This window comes from Ictidomys tridecemlineatus, chromosome 2, assembly GCF_052094955.1.
Source record: "Ictidomys tridecemlineatus isolate mIctTri1 chromosome 2, mIctTri1.hap1, whole genome shotgun sequence".
NCBI classification, from domain to species: Eukaryota; Metazoa; Chordata; class Mammalia; order Rodentia; family Sciuridae; genus Ictidomys; species Ictidomys tridecemlineatus.
Genome location: NC_135478.1, coordinates 171,266,722 through 171,282,833, shown reverse-complemented (window position 1 = coordinate 171,282,833; position 16,112 = coordinate 171,266,722). Strand labels below are relative to the sequence as shown.

The 16,112-nt window shown below is 32.4% G+C and overlaps 1 protein-coding gene across 6 annotated transcripts in view; it reads right to left on the bottom strand.

Annotated features, from left to right (window-relative positions):
• Positions 1-16,112, bottom strand: part of LOC120891906 (uncharacterized) — a 211,730-nt gene that overhangs the window by 8,383 nt on the left and 187,235 nt on the right. For 5 of the 6 annotated variants that reach the window (XM_078040146.1, XM_078040143.1, XM_078040144.1 and 2 more), the window contains 2 exons: positions 6,856-6,941; positions 1,841-1,990 (listed from right to left, as the gene is read on the bottom strand). The gene's annotated coding sequence lies outside the window, so the exon portion shown is untranslated. The remainder of the gene's footprint in view (positions 1-1,840; positions 1,991-6,855; positions 6,942-16,112) is intronic. The other variant, XM_078040145.1, reaches the window with a different exon arrangement.

The window sequence follows — 16,112 nt, the reverse complement described above, 5'->3', positions numbered from 1 at the left end:
CTCCGTAATAGTTTCATTTTCACTCCAAAGTGGGAAGTATTTTCTGCATTCTGTGTTCTAACAAATATCAATTCTTGTAGGTGAAAAATGAGCAATTATGTAGCTCAGCCTGGCTGCCTTCAGGCAGGTAAATATCTACAGATTGTACTGGTCATGGGTCTCTTCTTAAAAGATCTTTAGTTAGACGGGTTCTGAAATCAAGGACCAGGTCTTAAACCACTGTATAAGAAAATACCTCAAAATCAGTGACTTAGAAGAGAAATCATTTATTTGTGTTCTCAGTGTTTTGCAACTTGGGGAGGGCTCTTTGGGGCAGTTCCTTTCTCCAGAAACTGAAATAAACTGACCTGACTTGATCACTGTCAGGCTCAACTCTCAGATGTCCTCACTGCTATGATGGCTAAGATGATACTAAGAGTTGGTTTGAAGCTCACTCAGAACTCTTAACGAGGCCTCAGTTCTCTATGAGACCTCTCCATGTGCTTGGTTGTGCTTCTCCTGGTCTTAGAGTGGTTGCATTTGAAAGATGTCCAACTGCCCTCAAAGTGTGAAAACAGATGCTGCCAAATCTTTATGCAATTTCTAACACATAGTACTGCGTATGCAACAGGTCCATATTTAAGAGGAAGCCTTATAAAGATGTCAATATAGGAAAGCATTGTAACTGATTATTATGTACTTCAGCACTATGCATACAGATGGTACTAATTGAGTAGTACTTATATGAGTGGATTATAGACATCTAGACCATCTGATCTCAATGATTTTCCACCTTGATTGCAAAGTTTCTCCTGGTAGCTAACCACAATTACCCCTTATTTTTAACCATATTTTTTTCTAAATTGAAATCACTATAGTTCATAGTTTATACATGGTCAACAGCATGTTCACAAAAGCATGCTTTTGTTTAAGAAGAAGTGCTATATTAGAGATTTATAATGAAATGAAAAAACAAATCTATTTTACTGCTATGTGCGAAATAAGAAAGACAGTTAAAGGCTTGGCAAAAGAGAATTAATGACTCGTCCTCAGAAATTAGAAGAGTAATTATTGTTTTTGTTTTTGTTTTAAACACAAGATATTTTGCCTGTTCTAGAGGTGCTAGATAAGGAAGAGACATAGCACAGGAATGATTTTGTCTTTGGTATCATATATGAAATACACGTTACTAACTTTGGATTTTAAAAATTAAGTCCTCATTCTGCCACACATAGTGTTTCTTAAACCAGTCACTTCATCTCTCTAGGGGTTCATTTTTTTCTCAACAGTAAGAGACAGTAATTGTCAAAAAAAAATTTAAGCAACTTTCAGTTACAAAATGACAAGCTCCTATTCATAAAACTCTCAAACTTTGCCATTAAATGCATTCTTCATTTCTTTCTATTTGCATAGGTTCACATACAAGATATTGAGATGAAAACACATCATATTATACAGAAAAACATGAATTTGAATAATGTGCTTATCCCATACTGGGAACAGTTTTGCTGAAAAGTTCTGTGCTGCTTTATATTTGAAATTTATTTCTCCAAAAGGGAAAAATAATGGGTATTTGTATTTTATTTTATTTGTTGTTGTTGTTTGTTTGTTTGTTTTGTTTTGGTGGTGCTGAGGATCAAACCCAGGGCCTTGTTCATGTGAGGGTATTTCTATTTTTAAGCATGCTTCCTTGTAGAATGACTGCTGTTGCTATTAAAACAATTGTTATTTGTAAACAAAAGTTTCAAATGTGTGAATGAAGTTTTTAAATCAGGAAACAAATTTATAGAATTGTAAACACATTGTGGTTTTTTAAAAAATAGAACACCTTACAATTCATTCATTTCTATATCTATCTCACCATGGATCCATTTAAAAAAAATCCCCCAAAGTGGTCCTGGATGAAGCATAAAGCAAAGTAGTAGATGAGCAAATTCTTGACAGACCAGTAGTGTGATGGAGTTAACTTGCACCAATTTGTGAAAGCTGATTATGTCCATCTCTTCCCAATCTGCAATCAAAGAAGTCATACTGGTAAGAGAAATTAATCATTGTAATCATATTCATACTGTGCTTCTTTCTCTTCTAATTATTTGTTTAATCAGTTGTTAAACACTGACCTGCACACCACTAATCCAATCTGTTTAAAAGAACAAATGGTGGGAAGTCAGGAACCTAGATAGATTAAAGAAATAAAACAATAATGGGAAATATGAACCAGCATTTAAATTGAGACCTGAATGCCAATTTGGAGTTGGTCATATAACCTAGTGGAGTATATTTTGATTGTGGACAAAGATATGGGGAAGTCCATATTCTAATCCCATGTTGTTCTAAACCAAGAAAAATACTGATGTATGACGAACAGAATAGAGGACAGTAGGAATGGATATTCTTACCAATTAGATATTGTTAGAAGAATAACATAAAATTTGGCAGGAGCCAAATCACACAGAGATCTGTAGAATATGGTAAAGATTTTAAGAATGAGTATGGTGTGGTAGAATTGAAGAGTTTTAAACCCAGGAGTTAAATTAACATGATTATCTTTAAAGAATAACTTAGAAACTCTGGGACAAGTGAATTGGAGTTAAGAATATAAAGATAAAGTGGCATAAATCACACCTGTTATGAAAATATTTTACTTCCTTCAATGAGAAATAAGATAATGGGAATGAGGGGATATATTGATGAAGAGATAATGAAAGAGCAAGATCATAGAGAAACAAGGATAGGATTTAGAGAACAGATATGGTGGTAAGAACATGGTGAGGTTAATATTACATTTATTTTCTTAAATAAATAAAAGTTGGCCATGAAATAACAATGAGGCATGGAAAGCTGTGAACAGAAGAGAAAGTATTAAATATCGGTGAGGGTAAGAACCCATAATTGGGTTTCTGGGGCAATTTTAAATACCCTTTTGAGATTGATGGTCATGAATTTAAAGATTTTGTTACTTTAGTGGTGGAACTTCCTCTGGTAAAATTCAACATTTCTGAAGGTGGATAATCCTCACAGAGAATCTGCTCAGCCAGGGAAGATATGGAAAAGATGTGGTCAATGCCAGGATGTGCACTGCCACTTGATATTGTCAGTGTCCACAGAGGGTTTCCTAGCTCTACTTCAAGGGATATTTATTATCAAATTAACAATTAGTGTAGTCCTTTGATTTCAGCTAGCTGAGGAAATTAATCAAGGAAAAATCAGGGGTAAAAAAGATCAGGAGGTAAAATAACAGAAGACTGGGTAAGAGTAGAGCAGTGATTAGACCAGACCAATTAGTAAAACAGTAAAAGGGGCAAGAGTCGAAAGAATAAACAACTGTCTGAAATACAGTTGCTTAGGGTGAGAGATGGAATTCTCTACCTGCAGATTAGCTCAGCAATGTAATTTCAATAGGAATTTCAACCATAGCAGTCTACCCTTACCTGTAGGGAATATGTTCCCAGACCATTCAGTGGATGATTGAAACTGCAGATAGTGCCAAACTCGATATATACTATATGCTTTCCTTTACAAACATACTCAAGATAAAATTTATTATATACATTTACCACAGTAAAAGATTTGCAATGATGATAATAATAAGATGGAGCAATTGTAACAATATACTGCAATAATAGTCATGTGAATATGCTCTCTTTCTCAAAATATCTTATTGCACTCACCCTTTTTGTAATATTATAAGATAAGACAGTGCCTATATGATGAGAGAAAGTAAGGTGAATGCCATAGGAATCACGATGGAGGCCACTACATAAGGGTTAGTAGAACACCAGCAATCAAAATGCTGTGAGAGTCTACCAGACAACTGAGATGGCTACTGAGTGACATATGGGTGGATAGTACATACGACAATGGTACTCTGCACAAAAGGATGAATGTCACCCCACATGGGATGGAGTGGCATGACACAAGATTTTAATTAATATGCTTCTCAGAATGGTATGTAGTTTAAAACTGATAAATATTTTTTTCTGGAATTTCTGTTCAATAGTATCAGACCAGAGCTCAACAGGAGTAACAAAAATCATGGAAAACAAAAACCACAAAGAAATGTGGGAATACTGTATTGTATTTGGGTATCCTTTCAGTGTTTAGGTGGGAACTTTTATCTAACCAGCTCTTTGAAACCTTCTTAAAAATTACATTGAACTGCAAAGTAGTAATTTTTATAATGTATATTTCATTATGCATATAATACTTTAGATAGATATCAAAAGGATAAAACATTTTTTCCAACCCCACTATTTTTGCTGTAACAGAAATACAAAAAAATTATAACCCTTAAAGTCTGTTACATTTTTGTCATTTTCAATTTAATAACAACACATTTCCTCTAATGTAATGCTCTACTTTACTGTAAGCCCAGCAAATACTACATTTTATCACTACTCAACATAAATTATCCAATTTAATTCAGGCAAAAAGCCTCAACCAAAGGATATTATTAGCCCAGTTTTATGAATGCAAAAAAAAGAGAAGTCTCAAAAAATTCAATATTTAAATTGATTACACAGAGATCATTCATTTATTAAAGTATTAATGAACTTATACTGTGTTTCAGGCAAGATGTTTAGGAATTAGTGATCTAAAAATGAACATCAGGAAAAAAGAAATGAATTTAGGATTTTTTTTTCTTTTTGGAGTCACTTTTTGAGACAGATTTTCAATATGCTGCCTAGGCTAATCTAAAATTCTTGGGCTCAATCATTCTTCCTTCCCCAGCCTCTCAAGTAGCTGGGATTACAAGAACATACCACTGCACCCAGCTTGAATTTAGGAATTTAATAGTAGTTCAATCTGATGGCAAATTGTATGATTCCCCCATCGTGCTATATTCCTAAAAGTCTAATAGCATTCATCTCAGTTTGTTTATAACACATACTATTTATATCTACTAGTCCAGAATATTTATTAATAGCACTCCATTTTACATTTTGGATTTAAAAAATCTAAATTGAGTATACATATTGACCATTTCTTGTTCACATATTTTTATCTCATTGATATTTCTCATTTATTAAAATTAAAAATTGATTTCTTATAAAAGTCATTTTACAAATATGTAGTATTCATCACTAGAAATATATTTATTGAACATGTACTTCAGAAATTCAGAAATGCACTGAATTGTTTTTCACAGAAGTAGAAAAAACAATTCCCAAATTCATATGGAACCACAAAAGACACTGAATAAAAAAGCAATATTGTGCAAAAAGAACAAGCCAAAAGCATCATACTACCTAATGTCACAATCTACTGTTATTTTATACAATTGTTTATTTGTTATCTGTTATACCCTTTACCCTTTTTTACTAGGTTGGTTTTTACTTGTTATAAGTACTCATGAGATGATATGGAAACTATGAAATATCTATTATATATGCTATATGTGTTACATATATTTGAAATATTTCTTTTTTAAATATTTATTTATTTGTTTTTAGTAATAGGTGGATTCAATACCTTTATTTTCATATTTTTTATGTGGTGCCTCACACATGCTAGGCAAACACTCTACCTCTGAGCCATAACCCCAGCCCCTGAAATATTTCTCTTTTTTAAAAAAATAATTATTTATTTTTTAGTTGTGGTTGCATACAATACCTCTATTTATATGTGGTCCTGAGGATCAAACCCAGGGCCTTGCACATGCTAGGCAGGAGCTCTACCACTGAGCCACAACCCCAACCCCTGAAATATTTCCTTTTTTAAATTGAAAATATTTTCCTTTGTTTTATTCTTACAGACAATTAAATAATTAAATCTGTTATCGCTCTTCATAATAATATGTATGTTACATATCTCTCTTGATAATATTATTTTTTAAAGTATATCTTTAAACCTATTGTAAAAAGGCTTGTAAATACCTATTCTACCTGGAATTTATTTCATGGTATAAAATAGGAATATAATATGGGAATGTTTCCCATATATAATTAATTTGCTAAGAATTTTTATTTAAATCCTCATCTTTATAGTATTAGTTTCTATATATTGTGTTTTGTTTTGTTTTTTAATTCTACATAAGCTCTAAGCTGTTCAAAATATGTTTTATAGAATTTATTTTTTAAGTCAGGTCAAGATACCATGACTCTCTAAGTCAAAGTGCCCATTTTTATATGCCTATTCTTTTTTTTCTTTTTCTTTTTTTAATATTTATTTATTTATTCCCACATTTTAAAAAATAGCTTTATTGAAGTAAAGTTAAAGAACAATCAAATGCATTTATTGGAAGAATGCAATTTGATGAATTTTGACAAGTATGTAATGAGTACAGTCTTATTGTTCAAATTTTAAGCATTTCCATTACCTTCTTTTTTTAAATTTTTATTTGTTTTTTTAGTCATACATGACAGTAGAATACATTTTTTATATATAATACATACATGGAATGTACATACATCAATTATATGCCTATTCTAAATAATTTGTCCAAATTATATTTAATTGTTAAGCAAGCATATTAATAGGAATTACATAAAGTTTGTACATTAGTTTAATTCTTTAGTCTACAAACATGGTATATATCAACAATTATTCAGATATTATTTTGTTTTTCAGTTAATTGTGTTTTTTTAACAAAGTCCTTATTTTCTTCAACAGTAAAATCTTCCATCTTGTTTTCCTTTCTCCATTTCTAAGATCAGCAGTTGGAGATTTTACTGAGAACTCTGGTTCTTTTCAATGGAGAATGGTATTTAGAAATCAGTGAGCTCTAGCAACTCTCAATGAACCCACCATGTTCTCTTAGTAAGGGGATGCAGGCTAAGTAGTAAAGTACTCAGGTTAATATTTAACCCCATGTATTAATCAGATTTCTGTCACTGTAACAAATACCTCATATTTCTAAGGTTTATTTGAACTCACAGTTTTAGAGATTCTTGCTCACCATCAGGCAAGTCCATGCTTGTAGGCCTCTGATAGTGTTGTAGAGTAAACCACTCAACTTACCTCTGGAAAGCAAAAAGAAGAGAGTGAGGAGTGGGTGGCATGTCCTCACTGTCCTAAAGAAGTCCCACTAGATTGAATCTCTTTGAACCTTTGTATGTAGCACCATGCTGTGGACCACGTCCTGTATGTAGCACATGAACCTTTGAGGAACAACCAAGATCCAAACTGTAGCAGCCAATTCTCTCAAAATTAATTTAATTCTCCTTTAAAAATGTGTATTTGCCATCATTTCAAATATATTTTTAAAGTTTTATTGTGTATTTTCTTTCAAATATATTTTAGCTAACTTTTTTCCAAACTCTCTAAAGACAATTTTTACCAATTGACTAGAAATAGTCACATTTTAAGCATATCTTAATATATCAATGCTAGCTAATATTTACTGAGTGCTACTAATTTGACATTGGAATAATTCCCTTTTAGGCAAATATTTCATTTAAATTTATTCTCAAGAACATATATCTTTATCAATAGGGCATCCATTTATTATCTACTTTTGATGTACTTACACATCACATGTTTGGGGGATTCTTTTGATGTCCTTAAGTTCTTGTTTTGTCTGATTTATAATATATAACTTACTTGCCATACTTTTAAGATTTCCTGTACATTCACTCCTCATTTTCTTCCATATTATATTATGATTGCCTTTACTTTGATGTCATATTTTCCTCTGAATATTTTAATGTTAACAAAACTTTAAAAGTGTCATTACTAGTTCAAGGATGTAAGAACATCTTCTCTTTGAAATCAGTATTTGAAAAAGACTGAGAAAGCATTTATTAAAGCCACATTGTGGGATTGCAAGTAGGTTAAACTCCCAGTCTCTCAGAAAAAAATGGCAAGGAAGGTTTTTGCAGTAATCAGGTTTTATGGCCAATGTAATAAAACTTAAGAACAGAATGAAGGAAGGAAACAAGGAGGATTTTCATTTCTGTGACTAAAAGACCTGACAAGGACAATGTTATAGTATAGATATTAGGTGTCCCCTAAAAGCTCATGTGTGAAACAGTGCAAGAAAGTTTAGAGGTGAAATGATGGGGGTAAAAGAACCTTAACCTAATCAGTGCATTAATCGCCTGATATAGATTAACTGAATGGTAACCTTAGGCAGATGAGGTGAGGGTGGAGGAGGTAGGTCCCTGGGGGCAGGTTTGGGGGTTGATATTTTGTATTTGTTGAGCAGAGCTTTTTCTCTGTGTCTTGGTGTGATGTCCTAGCTACTTTCCTCCACAAGTAAACTTTTCCTCCTCTAATTGTTCTTGCCAGGTCTTGTGGTCACAGCAGCAAAAAAGCTGACTAAAACAAACAATTTTAAGGATGAAAAGTTTACTGGGGGGCTCACAACAGGGTTGTTACAGACTGCCAGCTCATTGCTCAGGGGCTGAGGTGAGGCAGAACGCCCTGGTGGAAGTGTGTGGACAATGAAGGCAGCTGGAGACACGAAACCAGGAAGCAGAAAGAAAACTGTGCTCACAAAGAACAAAATATATGCTCCAAAGGTACACACATATCCTCATTTTGAAGAGAAAATGAATGGCTAGAACTCAAAATTTATTCCTTCACTTGAGCAGCTAATATATGCCAATCATTGTTTTGGGTGCTGGAGAAATGGCAGTGAAAAAAAAATCTCTTATATTCTTATTTAGGTGTCTTAACAAAAATGTCTTAAGCATTAGGCTATGTTCCTGTGGCATTCTCAGGTAAGGGGCTAAAACTGAATTTAGAGGTTTAAATAAACCAAGATTGATTTTATACATCAAGACAGATTTTTCACTTCCTGAGACTTCTACTCTTTCATAGATCCTGAGATTAGGAGGGGATTTCTAAAGTAGTTTCTTCGAATAAGTAGTTCAATTTCTCAAGGGATGTTCATATCCCCAAATTGAGAAGTTAAGACTCATGGTAATGGGTTAGCTGGATCATGTGCTAGTTCCATTTCTAATTTTTTTTGAAGGACCTCCCTATTGTTTTTCATAATGATTGCACTAATTTACATTCCCACCATAGTACATGCTGATAGGGTTCTCTCTTTTCCCCACATCCTCACCAATGCTTGTTATCTTTTGTCTTTTTGGAAAAATTTAAAAAAAAAAAAAGAAAATATATATATTTCTCATATATATTTTGAAATCAGTATTTGAAAAAGAGATGGCTGCACTCCCACATTCTTTGCAATATTAGTCACAATATCCAAGATATAGAATGAGCCTATGTGTCCATAAATGGATAAATGGATAATGAAAATGTGATATGTATATATATATATATATATATATATATATATATATATACACACACACACACACACACAATGGAGTACTAGTCAATCTTAAAAAAACAACAACAAAAAAAATGGAAATCATATAATTTGTAACATGGCTGAACTCAAAGGAAATTATGTTAAGTGAAATAAGCCAGGCACAGCAAGATAAATACTGGAAGATTTCAATTGCAGATGACATCTAAGAAAGTTGATGTCATATAAGTAAAGAGTAGAATGGCTAGTTACCAAGGGCTGCAGTGGTTGAGACAGTGTTTGGGGGTTGGGGGATGCTAGATGAAGGTTAGAAAATTTTAGTTAGCTAGGAGATAAGTTAAAGACATCTATTGTACAATATGGTGATTATAGTTAATAACATTTTATATTCTTGAAAAAAACATTAAGAGAGTGTTGTAATGTGTTCTTATCACAGAAATGATAACTGTGAGGTATTAGTAACTGCTATGTTTATGAACTAGATTTACATGTGTACATGTACTTACATAATGTGCATATACTTCAGAACAATTTTTAGTGATAATTACTATTTTTAGTAGCTAAATTTTGTCACTCTGTCATGTATATATATTTCAGAACAAGTATACATAAAATTTTCTCTGTTAATTAAAAATATTAGTGGTAAAGTCAGAAGCAAGTCTACCAAATGGCCAGCGATTTATTAGATAGGTTCTTTAGTTAATGAGTCAGCGGGACTTTTCTCCCATTACTGTGTTTCTCAGTCCGGCTGGGAATTAAGAGAACAATAGAATTTCTATATTGTCTTTTATCTTTAAGAACAGCATATAAGTATATTACATCAAACCAGTTCTCTTTATCGTGATCTAAACTTTATCCAAGGCAAAGGGTGGATGTGACTTGATTTTCTTCTTAAATTATGAAGACTGTCCTAAAATTCCTAGCGCTCCTCCTCCATATCCCTCATTATATTATCTCAAATTGACTTGACATAAATCCTGATCGTTGTAAATTTCATAAAGAGAGACTATACGATCAACCACAAGACATACATTTTTAATCGGTGAACAGTTAAAGAGGCCTCTTGGCCCTCATTATATTTTGGATAAGTGATTTTGGGTAGAGGCACAGAAAAAAAAAATACATGGCATTATTGTAAAGCTTAGAAGAAAATTTTAAAATATTAGGCCTCTATTTTTTTTCCAGGGATAAGTATGCTCCAGCAAACAAAGATAGGTCTAAAAGCAGATTTTAATTTAAAAAAAAATTAATACAAGAATAGTGAGAGGAATGAAAAAAACCTAAAATGGAAGAAATGCTCAAGGAAGGGAATCACTTTAAGAAACATAGTGCTATATAATTGTTCAACCTAGACATGAAAGAAAAAAAGGCAACGTGCACATCAGTAAGTACTAGAAAGACTGAAGCTAGGAAAAGAGCATACAATCTTGGTGGATGAACAGAATACATTGTAATCAAGTGGGAGTAACTGAGAGTTTAAAATAGGGTAACTCCAGGGAAAATTCCAATAAAGGAATCCAACAAACCACACAGGAAACTCCCTTGGATAATTGGGATAGATGCCTAGACATTTTCATAAAATATACACATATTTTAGAAATAATTCTTCAGCAATAGATATGAGTAATTATACAACATTTACTAAGTTTCAAAATGACAGAGCTGCTGTTCATAGGCAAATATGGCAAGTATGTTAAGAGGAGAGATCTGGAGAATTCTTAATGTTCTGTTTCTAAAGAAGTTGCAAGCAGCTTATGAGGCATCATTAGGGAGGTCATGGAGGGTACTGTTCATTTAGAACAGGATGGATGATCTGCTGAGTTGTAACTTTTAAATGGAAGACCACTCACAAAAGTGAGGGTGCCAACATTTGTTCTATTGATAGGTGGTTTGGGTTGAGATGCAATTCATTGAATTACTTCTATCTGCCATGGGAAAACACCAATGCAGAATCTGGGAGAACATGTTTAGAAAACTAATTTCAGGTTTTAGAAATGAAGAAGGAGGAAGAGAAGGGATGATGACCATTGGAACCTCCTGATAGTGATCAAAAAGAAGTAACTAGGGCAACAGTTTAAATTTTGAAAATTTCTGAACTAGCTTGAAAAACAAAAGAAAGAAACAAGACTGGCACATTCTGCTCTTATAGGAAAAAAGTCTGGCAGAAAATGATATTTAACCTATCTCTGAAGTAGAATTATCCCTGATGGTCAAAAGCCTCAGTAAATAGTTCTAGTTTACCTTGGAACAGTCATGTTTCTATAGATAACAGCCTTTCCACACCTTCTCCAAAATACCTTAAAGGCTTAAAGTGAAGCAAATTAAAATATCAATAACATATTTATAATGTAACTAGAGAATGGAGTATTACAAATTCCAGTTTATGACTAGAGGTGCCACCAAAGCAACCAAGACTAAAGGTGGTACCAGAGCCCACGTTGGTATGTGCTTTTAGATGGAGCTGAACAAAATTGTGGGTAGAGGGTGGTAGGGGTGAAATCGAGAAAATATTATACAGATTTGCCTCCCAAAATAGTGAAACTGTGTGGAAGCTAGAAAGAAATTGTGAGGCTTAGAACCTCACAGCACAGACAACAGTAACAAACCAAGGGCTGGGAAAGGCTGTCTGAGGAAAGTATCTCTGAAGAGAGTTGAGGATAGGATGACCTGCAGCTGGTCTGTGCAGCTTCAAATTTGTCTCTGGAGAATCTGGAAGCTTTGTACTGACCTTTGTCCAAGAAAAGGATGAAGTAAACTAGCTATTGATTTTTAATGTGCTGTATAAAGTAATGTGCCCTGGAGACCTGCTTTGCTGGCTTGTTATCTACCTTGGTGAGCGAAAATGTATAGATTAATAGTTACACCTTGTTCAACTGTTATAAAACCTAGGTTTTAGCTATGTGACCAGTGGAGTAAAAACGACTCCTCAGGAAACAAGTGCCTTGGCTCCTGGGCAACCAAAGTATCTTGTGTGTCTCCTGATGATTCATAAACCAAGGATGAACCATATCCCATGTGACCAATCAGGACCCTGAGGGGCTGCACTCATGAACCTTGGGCTTCTCTCAAAACCTGCACTTTCTGCCTCTTCTTGTAATGTTTCCCTAATCTTTATAAAGCTTTACATGAACTATATCTGAAGAGTTGCATGAGAACTTTCAATTATATAGGGCATCATTTTTGCACCAGTGGCTGCAGAAATTTAGTTTTAAAGGAAAGAAAAGGAGCAGTTGATGACAAGCTTTCTGTTGAACAAATCTTAATATGAAAATTAGGGTGACCACCACAACTATGACCATCACTAAATAATGATTTATATATTTAAAAAATGTCATTCCCTATTATAGAACCAGAGACTTTAATATAGGATTTGGAAAACCTGTGTGCTACTTCCAGCCACATTAAAGGAATATCCTTACAGTCATCATTCCAGGAAAATAAAATAGGGGAAAAAAATAAAATCATGACATTCATCCTATGGAAAACAAAGCCTAAAATAAGGTCAAAACAATTTCACAGATGAAAGAGCAAAACCAGAAACTGCCTAGAAGTAGTATTCCTACAAGAATGTAAAACAGCAAAGCAAGAAATTATAGATATGCAAGGACACTAAAAATAATAAAAATCACAAGCTTCAAAAAGTCAGAAGTAATGGAAGATGTGAAATGGGAAATGAAAATTTTTGGAAAAATAATATAAAATTAACTTATAAATTGAGATTAAGCCATAAAGTACCCAAAAGATAATAGAAGCTACTTAAGGTACTTTAAGTGACATCAAGAGGACATAAATGAGAAAAAAATGGGTGGATAGTAGTAGATTTGGGGGGAAAAAGATAGAAGACAAGAGACAACAAAGAGGAAATGTACCTAATCAACAAAGAGAATAATTTTACAAATAACAGGATTACCAAAAGAAGAAATGAAACAAAAACAAAAACACCTATAAAAGACTTTTCTATTGCTGAAAGAAAGCAAAAGAAGTAGAAGTAGAAATTAAAAATTATTCAGGCCATAAAACTATATCAAAAAATTAAATGACTATTTAGTAAATTATCATGGATTTACTCACCTGTCAAAGAAAAAATATAAAAACAAACCATATAGTATCACACAGCAAAATGCAACTTCATACTACATACAAGGACCTCTTATCCAGACTTTGTTTATTTTTGTTTTTGTTTTGTCCTATTGGTTTATCTTATTTGTTTGTTTCATTTTGTTTTCAGTGCTAGGGATTGAAGCCAGGGCCTACTGTGTTCATAGCAGTGATAGACAAGTACTCTTATCCCTGAGTTACACCCATAGCACTTTATATTTTAAGACAGGTTCTCACTAAGTTGTCTAAGCTGACCTAAAACTTTATCCTTCTGCTTCAGCCTTTCAAGTAGCTGGGATTACAGGTGTGCACCAATATACCTGGAAAAAAGAACACCTATAAAATCAAATATTTGGAAAAAAGAATAAGAGGCAAAAGTGAAAAAGTAAATGAAAGAAGGCAAAAGTAACAACTGGATATAAGACAATGTATAATTCAGGCTAAAAATATTGTGTGAGAAAAAAGAAATGTTTATAATGTTAGATTTTTACACTAAGGATCAAAATAGTTATGAATCTCTAAGTGCCATATAATATTACCAACAATATTCATCGAGCATAAGTTATAGATGATGCCTTAGAAATATGCTAAAAATATATTTTCTGCAATAATTTTTTTACTCCAAGACAGATAAAGAGTAAAAATTTTATGAGAAGGTCTAAAGAGATTATAGCTACATTTGTGTGTTTTACTGAAAGAATATCCCAATATTAAAGAATATAACTTCTTCTCAATTGTAAATAAAACAATTTGAAAATTAAAAATTATTTAAGCCATTAAACTATATCAACATATTAATGTTGAATGCCATGGAAATATAAAATAATAATAAAATTTGTTTCTTTACTAAGATTAAGTATTCCTCTATCAATCAGGAATCTCGAGTCAAATTAAAACAGTACTCAGAAGAACATTTAAAACAAAAATATTACTATCACCAAAAATAAAGAATTGAAACAATAATAGAGTGATAAATAATAATAACTCTTTAAAGAAAAACAAGCAAATAGATATTCACCACACAATAGTATTGTGGAAAAAAAGAAATGATAAGTACACAATAATCACCAAATCAATATTTGTCTAAGTCCTGAGACAATTTAATATATGCCCACAAATAAATTTTAAAATCTACATAAAATGGATAATTTGTAGGACAACTTGATTTACTAAAACTGACCCCACATATGATAGAAGAAGTCAATGCTTATATAAATGATAAAGTCAAATAAATGATATTTGTAAAGTAAGTAACATAATTATAGTGGAGTTTCTCAAGTATTTAATGATCAGAGAATCCCAAAGCTATTGTAAATTGTACTAGGGCATAGCAAAAAAAAAAAAAAAAAAAGGAATAAATGGTAAACACAGGCAGATAAAGATTGAACAAAAGAAGAAAACTAGAGATCAGACCAACCTTTGAACACTGATACAAAAAAAATCTACATAAATATTTAAAACATAAAATATTAACACATAGGGCTGGAGTTGTAGCTGAGTGGTAGAGTGCTTGCCTCACATGTGTGAGGCCCTGGGTTTGGTCCCCAGCACCCCATAAAAATAAACAAAAAAAATAAAGATTTTTTTTTAAAAGACTGAATCTTCTTTTAAAAATTAACATATAAACACATCATCACTAAAAGGATTTTATTCCAGGGAAGAAAGCATCCTTTAACATTGTATTATTATTAATTATTTGTATCCATCTACCTAAGGATAAATATGTAAGGGTATCTCCAGAGATGCAAAATGCATTTACCAAATAATTCTGATTTTCTATTTTTGATGAAACTATCAATAAATAGTAATTGGGTCATATATCATGATGTTATAGCACAACCCCATCCAGTGCATCAGAAACCAGCCCCAAGTATTATGAGACTGAAAAAAGAAGCAAAGAGAACTAGGATTACACAGAATATATTGATAGAGCTATGGAAGCATGGTCCAGAATCTACCTAGTTTATTTTAAGTTAATCTCAAAAAACCATATACTCTTCTGGGATCAGGGTCCATTTGTGGTAAGTTCACTTACCACTCTAATGGTTTTGTCTTTGTATAGCATATTAGAAAAACTATGTAGGAAAAACCAACCAAGGTTACTCAGGGACAAACATAGCCATTATGTCTCAAGATAGCTACAGTCATGGAAAACTGAATTCATACACATGAACATAAAAAAAGTTAAGACTTTCTCAGTCTAAGGGTCTGCTTCTTATACAACAGTGAAATGTTGTAGGTAGTCAAAATCAGAAAAAAGTCAAAAGTGCCTTCTGTTACTATTTCTATATTTAGCATCATATTAATGCAATCAGCCAATTTTACAAAATAAGAGAAAACAAGTAGAAGCTTAATAATAAAACTCATCTTAAACTAAAACTATTTTTTAGATAACAAGGTTATATATCTAGAAAACCAAACAAAACTAGAAGAAATATTGTAAATTACTAAAGTTATTTGGCATGCAAGCAGGATATAAAATTAACATACCAAAATAATTACCTTCTTATATTTGAATGATAAACAATAGAAGATATGAGAAAGAGGTTCTTATTTACAATAGATGTTTAAAAATACTCAAGAAATACAATGTTTGGGGACTGTTTTCCTACTTCTGTGAAGAATGCCATTGATATTTGGATGGGGATTGCATTGAATCTGTAAATAGCTTTTGGTAATATAATCATTTTAACAATATTAATTCTGTCTATTCAAAAACATGGGAGGTCTTTCTATCTTCTAATGTCTTCTTCAATTTCTTTCTTCATTGTTCTATTATTTTCATTGTATAGATCTTTTAATAAAGGATTTAATT